The sequence below is a fragment of the Loa loa genome (genome assembly GCF_000183805.2).
Source record: "Loa loa unplaced genomic scaffold supercont3.21, whole genome shotgun sequence".
NCBI lineage: Eukaryota > Metazoa > Nematoda > Chromadorea > Rhabditida > Onchocercidae > Loa > Loa loa.
The window spans coordinates 8,993-16,672 of record NW_018108201.1 but is presented as its reverse complement, the minus strand read 5'-3'; positions in this window follow the sequence as shown (position 1 = coordinate 16,672).

Genomic DNA, 7,680 nt, shown 5'->3' with positions numbered 1-7,680 from the left:
ACTTCTCCATTTACTACTCCTTGTATTGACAAACTTATTGGTACATTCCGTTCCTCACTCACTTTTTGCACTGGTAAATCCAACAGGTCTGTTTTGCTCCGTTTGCGCTTCCTCAAATTGCACGAAATTATCTACCTCATATTTTATTTAAATGTTGAGATTTTCGGAATATTGTAGTGCTATATTGTATTTTTTAACTTTAAATGAACTTACAATTGTTTGAATGTTGCCCAGTTGGAAGACGACGAAAGCGAAATAAATAAAATGCATGTTGAAGTGAACAATACTTTGCCAATTCTGAAAAACATTCAAATTTACTAATGCACTGGATAACAACGCCTGTTGTTTGAAAATTGCATAAAGATTCAATAAATGCTTTTCTAAATGTATTAGCGTTGAAAAAAAAGAATATGGTGGGACATCTCTCATTCAAACGACTAACATAACATGTTGGAAAGGGATTGTAAACGTTCCAAAGTAGTATTTGCGAAAACTTTATCCATACAAATTTGATTGGAAGATAATTTTGTTCTTAAAAAAGCACTCATTTCACGCTTACTGGAAATTCCAAAATTCCATGACGCAAAAGTCTGGATAGCAACTGGCATTTTCTATCGGAATAAATGAAGTAGAACTTACCGGATGAAATTCGTGGAAGAGTCTTTAATATAGACGACTCAGTCACTTCTTTTGCTTAGTACTGTCCAAATATCGTCTGTGTAAATGCTCATTCAAATGAGAGTGGCAAACTATCTGTACAAATAATCTATCGCAACGTGTAATAATGCAATGATAACAATGATCGTTTAATCCTTTATACTGTACAATTTCATTTTAGCTGTTATATTGCATTGTGAAAATTAATTTATGCAAATCCGTCGCAAAATTTTGTGCATAATTTCGTTTCACAAAGTTTTGTGTGCAATTTCGTCACATTAGATTGGAAAATTTAATTCAGTTATATTTCATAGGAAAAAATGTTCAAATTGACAGCAAACAATTGAAATTTTAAATTTTAAAGGACCATTTTTGTTGAATAAGATAATCATTTAAATTATCAATTCAATACTATCTGATATAACTTTTTTTGTAAAAGTAAAAACAAAAGCTTTGCTCCTGGAATATTGGAAGAAGTTTATATATCTAAAAATTTATTGCAACTGGAAATATTGATGAAATACATGTAATTCAAATTTTCTATCCTTTTGTATCTTTTTTTTTAAAGTAGATTTCACTTTCATGAGTTTTTTTTCTTTTTTTTTTGCTATAAAAACAATTACATGCTGACAATCTTACTAATCGCTGATAATAATAATGCCTGCAAAGTCGAAAAAATGTCATGAATTGGAATTCAGAATACTTCCAAAATAATTAGATTCGTTACACAAAATTAATAAAATAAATATTTTGATACCTAAAGTGATGAATTACTCATCCAAATCCATCTCTTTCAATTTTTTAACCAATCTTTAATTCCAATGTTCAAATGTTGCAGACATGGAAGGCCCTTTTTTGTTAATTGTTTCCAATCTGTTAATCAAACTTACGTGCAGTTGTTGGAATGTTGCAATGATTCGAAATCTTATAAAGGATCTCTAGTGTGGCAGTTAGGCTAATAATGGGGCTAGGGTCAGTTATCCTCCTAGTGGTTAGTTATCAAGTGTAAAAGCTCGAGTAGTCTTTCGATCCGACAGCGTGCTGTGTCATTCAATCGGAGAGCTAGCGCAAAGCACTCAAGGCGATAGCATAGCCAAGCGCTCAATTTGACAACGGTTCAGCGGCGAGAAACGGCAATTCGACAGTCGACAGTCGACAGTAGGCATGAGCAATAGACTTAGGCTTCAGTCTCAGACTTAGGCCTAGGCTTAGACTTTGACTTGGGCTTCCTAGCATCTGGCTGGGCTTGTTCGTAATTTTTCAAGCTACGAATCCTTCAGTGCTCCTTTACTGCCTGTCACTATTATTCCATCACTGCAATGATATCCTGTACTGAATTACTGGATTGCATTCATCTTAAGCAATCTTTTTATAGAAATCAATAATTGCTGTTTCTGTGGCATCATTATCAGTACAATTAACAATTTCTTGCTCCTCTACAGCCATCGCATCCGTCCTTAAATAGTTCGCCTAGTTTGGACAAGGAAATAAATGCCATATTTATTAGTAAGTTTCTTTTTTGCATACCTTATTATTTGACAGTAAGAGTAAATCAATAATTAAAAAATTTCGCTTTTTTCTTTTTTACAATCATTGGGAATGGAAGGAAGACGGATAAAATTGATAAAGAAAAAGCACAGGTAACCATCAACCCAAATTTCTCATTGGAAAATTCAAATGTTTTTAGAGCTTTTATTTTTTTTTGTGGGACTCTTTCGATGCCTATTAAAAATGAACAACTTATAGATTTCTTTTTTTTATTTTTGTTTTGACGGTTTGTTTAAACAAACAAACAAATAACATTTAACAAGACCACTCGCATTTTAACTATTCTCAATATATTTCAAAAATCACTTACATTAAATATTTTATTGTCAATCTTCCCTGAATACACTTAATCTTTTGGATTTTACAATATCATGATTGAATGCTTTCCGTTGACCGATTATTTCTAATTAAGATAATGACTAAATTAGAATAAACGCAAACAGAAAAAAATGACATTATCTTTTTTAAAAAAATTTTTGAAAAATTATTAATCGAATGCTTTATCAATTGGCTAACAAATGGATGAGGCCTTATTATTAGCCAAAATTATGAATTTTCGAACGTAATAAATAAATCAAAATGTCGAAATGTTAAATAAGCTGCATGGTAAATGAAATAACACTGAATCAACTTTAAGAAAGTAATTGATCAACTTAACCAAACCTAGGATATAATCAGGAACTGATAACTGCCTTGATTTAGGAAAGGTTTCTGAAGTAACCGCCTCATAGCAATGATTCTAATTAAAAGGTTAGTTCATCCAATTTTGCTAAACTTCGAAAACAAAACTTTGGTCAAAACGAGAAGACTTCCTTTTAGTGGAAATCACGAGAGTAGATAAATCGTTCATTCAAACCATCGAACCACTGTTAATTAAACTTAAAAGAAAGCGTTCATACCCAAACAGTCTCTGATAAAACTTTTTGAATCTCTTATCGATAATTCCTCCAAAAATTTCAAATATAAAAAGAGCAAAAAGTATCAAATGAAATGTAACTTTGATAAATCGAATTTTCAGCACTATAAAAGAAACGTTTTGGCAAACAACGGATGAAATCGAAGCATACGGTAAGATCAGATAGTTCGACTGATGTATTTTGAATCAAAGTATATGAATCAATTTTATCAATTCTCAGATCAGTTTTGGATTGCCAACAATATCAAGAATAATTTATGGTACAATTTATTGTCCTTACTACATTTTCAGTATGAGTAATGTTGTCGCGAAAGTCGCGAAAAACTAAAATAAATTTTATAATTATACAAATAAAATGAGGAATGTTTTCCATGATTCACGGTTTACCATTTATCTCACATATTTGTTTGAATTTACATTCCTTAGATTTATTTTCCGTTTCAATTCTCATGTTTTTCCCATATGTTTTTCCCATACGTTTTTCCCATATGTCTTTGTTTAGAAATGCCTTTGTTAGCAATTGCTTAAAATATCAAACTAAATTCACATCGGTTCTTCTCATTGGATCTGTTGCGATGGGCATGTTTTGTAATTTGGTTCTCAACAGTTTCCGGTGTTTAATATCACCGACTTTCACTTCTTAACATACATAAGCCTATCCAAAAATTGAAAAAGGGTTTGTTTTGGACGCCACATCAACATTATTAACAGGAAATTTCCTGGCATCTCTGTTCTTAATCCAACTGTCCAATTATTACCAATTTAAAGTCTGTTTGGCTTGGTCAATTATTGTTTGAATAGATCTGCATATTATCCTGTCAATAAAGAAGTTCTTTGCTCACTCTCCTACACAAATAAATATCAAATTTATTGTTGCTGAAACTATTCAACTCAGATAATCAAACTTTCACAACAGATGTAATCAAATAAGCTTTGTTTCATTAAAGACATTGAAATTGAATTTTTGAAGGGATTGAATTTTTAGTAAGTTAATCAATGAGTTCAAAGGAACTGAAAAAGTAAGCATTTATTTTACTATTGATGTTAAAATTCTAAGTTAGAAAATAAAAATAGACTTCTAAATTTCAACAATTTTAATTAATGTTCTAAAAACAGCTCAAAAGAAAAAAAAGAATGTTGACTCATAATTGATTGAGGAAATAGGAGTAAGCTAGATTAATAGCTTTAAATAAGCCCAAGACTAAGAGAAGCATATCTGTGCCATAATCGATTTTGGAGACTCATCGGTGACACACACTAATCTTTTTTCATCATTTTGCAAGTTTTCATGCCTTTTTTGCTTTGTATATTGCAAAAAAAAGGAACGAAAAAATTGTTTTGAAAAATTCATTAACTTCTTTTCGAGTATTTTCGAAATTTTAAAATTATTTGGGAATTAAACATCTGAACTTTTTTCTAGGTTAAAATTAATAATTTCAAATTACTTATTGTTAATTTATAATTTGCTTATTGTTAAAAATTATTGAATGAGACTTCGAAATCGAATTTTGGCGTAATTAACGCACAATCTCGAATTTCAGATCGTTAAAATTTAAGGAATTACCCCTAGATGTTGCAGGCTTTTTTTAATTCTCCGTTTTAGTTATTTGATTTTGAAGAGTTAGCAAAAACATTATTCACCTTTCATTAAAGTATTGACAAAAGATTCTTGACTTGATTGACTGCCTTTCTTTACAAAGTATTCAATACTGAATGTATTAAATTCGTATCAAAATGTTTATCAAAAGCTTTTGCTTGAATTTAATTTTCTTTTCAATTTCATTGGAATTAAAATAATCTAAGCGTAGTTTTAAATGGGATTCACAAATTTCGATTGCTAGAAATTAGAGCGAAAATGATTTTAATACGGATCAAATATTACTGAACAATAAATCATGGTAATTAAATGTCATTTCTATCCAATGATTTAATGAAACATCCATTCTTCGTATCCAGCCTTTCCCCAAACAAACTATCATTTGAAAAAGCAAATATTCTGCAAAAAGAAAAAAAACAAAACAAAACAAAAAAACGATACTCTTAGTTGACCTTGAAATGGGATGAACAATGAAATACCTTAAAGGTATCCTTTATTTCCATTTCTTTTTTTACTAGATTTTAAAATTCATTTTTATTAATACATTTATCGTCAAATCAAATCAAATCATTTCTAAGATCTGTCAGCTATTACTACAATGATTTCAATAATTCATATAAATACCAATGAAATGAAAATTTGAAATGATTAGAAAGATAAGTAAAAAAGAAAAAAAGACGTAATTACGTGAAAGAACTGAAAAACAATAAACTTGGAGAATGAATGTTGACTATATGAAGTTCATATATAAGATGTTGAAAAATTTATTCAAAAATTTAATCATGATATGATTAATGAATGATAAAATTCGAGTAAGTCTTTTTAAAAATTTTCACACTTCCATTTTATCTTCTACCAATGACATTTTCAATTTGTATGACTTATCTGGAATAAAATTACTGCTCTATAAATTCTAAAATTTGAATAATGAAATAGATTACATGAAAGAAAAAAAAATGAATAAACAAATAAATAGAGAAAATTAATTAGGTAATAAATAGCTGTCTCATTTCGTTTTGTATTTCAATCTTATTTTAGAAAAATATTATTTAAGTAATTCATTTCAAAATGTATCACAGGCACTTATCGTTTAGTATCCTATTTAATTGTATTTCTTTTAATGGTGAACATCTGAACATCTGCTGCATCATTGCGCCCCATCACATTAACAATCTATCATTTGCGATCAATCATAACTTTCTGATGCTTTTTTCATTTAGCACTATGTAAATACTCCCTATTTTGAAATTCTTTTCTTGAACATCAAGCTAATTTCTATGTTATTCAGCTTGCTTTTTTTTTCTTTTTTTTTGGGAGATAAATCAGATGTAAGCTTTAAGTATTGAAGATTACATTTGATCATGATTAATTAAAACAAATGGTATGACTTTATAATAAAGTCACATTTAAGATTGTCACTAAAATTTCCTTTTTCTAGGAAATGTCTACCAATGCATAAAAGTAAATTTGCTAATTTCCACAATTTCAAAATTTTTTTTAGCAATTTTATTATTTTATTTGTTAATTTAAATAAATTTTCTATGAAGAAAATAGCAAATTTGAATTAGCTTTTTGTAAGAAAGGTTAAAGGGTAGCACTGTAAAGATGTTGAATTGTATATTTCATTTTTAAATTTGGCTAACAATCTGAGTTTAATTTATTATTTTTCCCATTGTGACAAAACAGTCTCCCATTATGATGAAATTTCATAACTTTAAAATGAGATAATATATGTTACAAATGATGGAAAGAAATGCATTTAAATATCATTCCATTCAAAAAATGTCCTTTACTTTTGTTTGTTAAAGGAAACAAGAGGTCATCATGTTGTCGTCCTTTTTTTCCCAGTCTATGATTTCTGCTAATTCATTTGTTTTTTCATACTTTTTTTTTCGTTTACTATTAGATTCGACTAATGCTATAATTCTCATCTTGCTATTCCCGCGATATCTCAGACTAGTTACCGTAAAATTTATGAATATGCAGCAATATTAATTAAGTTGATAATTATCATCTTAAAAAAATGCGAGCTAAATTTACGCCTAACTATTGTCAAAACTTATTAATTTTTTCGACATGACTATTAGGCAGAAAAAAAGTATTGGGAAAGTAATGCTGCATTTTTAATGAAGATCAAATTCAGATAGATTAATTGAAGAAAAACGAATTTAATTTTATCCCATTTACATCTTAAATGTGATAACACCTGAAATGATAATAAGTAATTCCAGCTTTTCAAGTTTAATGCAGTGATAAATTTTCCGAAGAAATGGATCATAATATCACCGTGATTATTTCTTGAAGAAAAAAAATTCATAAAATGCAAAATTTTAATCAATAATTGATTAAATACTGTGATTTTAACAGATCTTAACAAATATATTCAACATGATTTCAGTAACTTTTTGTTAAGAATTAAATCTGTGGAATAAAATGAACTTTTTTAAGAATTGAAAGATTAACTTTCTTGTCTTACTCAATCTATAAATTATCATTCTGTTCATCATCGTTGTTTATTCACCTGTAAAATTATGCTAATTCATTTCACATCTTTCTTACATAATTAATTTTGCTATTTCAGCTAAACTGTATGATATTGATAATTTATTGGATGGTGTAACTTTTGTAAATAGATTTGCAAAATAAAGGAAAAATTGAGGATTGATTAAAGAAATATCCAGCATACATTTTCACATTTGGCCTTCAAATGACCCAATCGTTCCATTGGTCACTAACGAGATTTACTGCTTCCTATGCAATCTTTTTCGGCAGAGACTTTGTGAAAGTAAGCCCAAAAATTGGAAATTAGTTAAAATGTAGGAAATTTTCGTTTTGCTTTTTTCGAATCTTTTCTTTTTTTTCGTATTTGCATTTTCACTCTTTTAATTTCCTTTCTCTCTCTCTCTTCCTCTCTCTCTCTTCTCTCCTCTCTCTCTGTTCCAGCTTGATTATGCAAAAACTA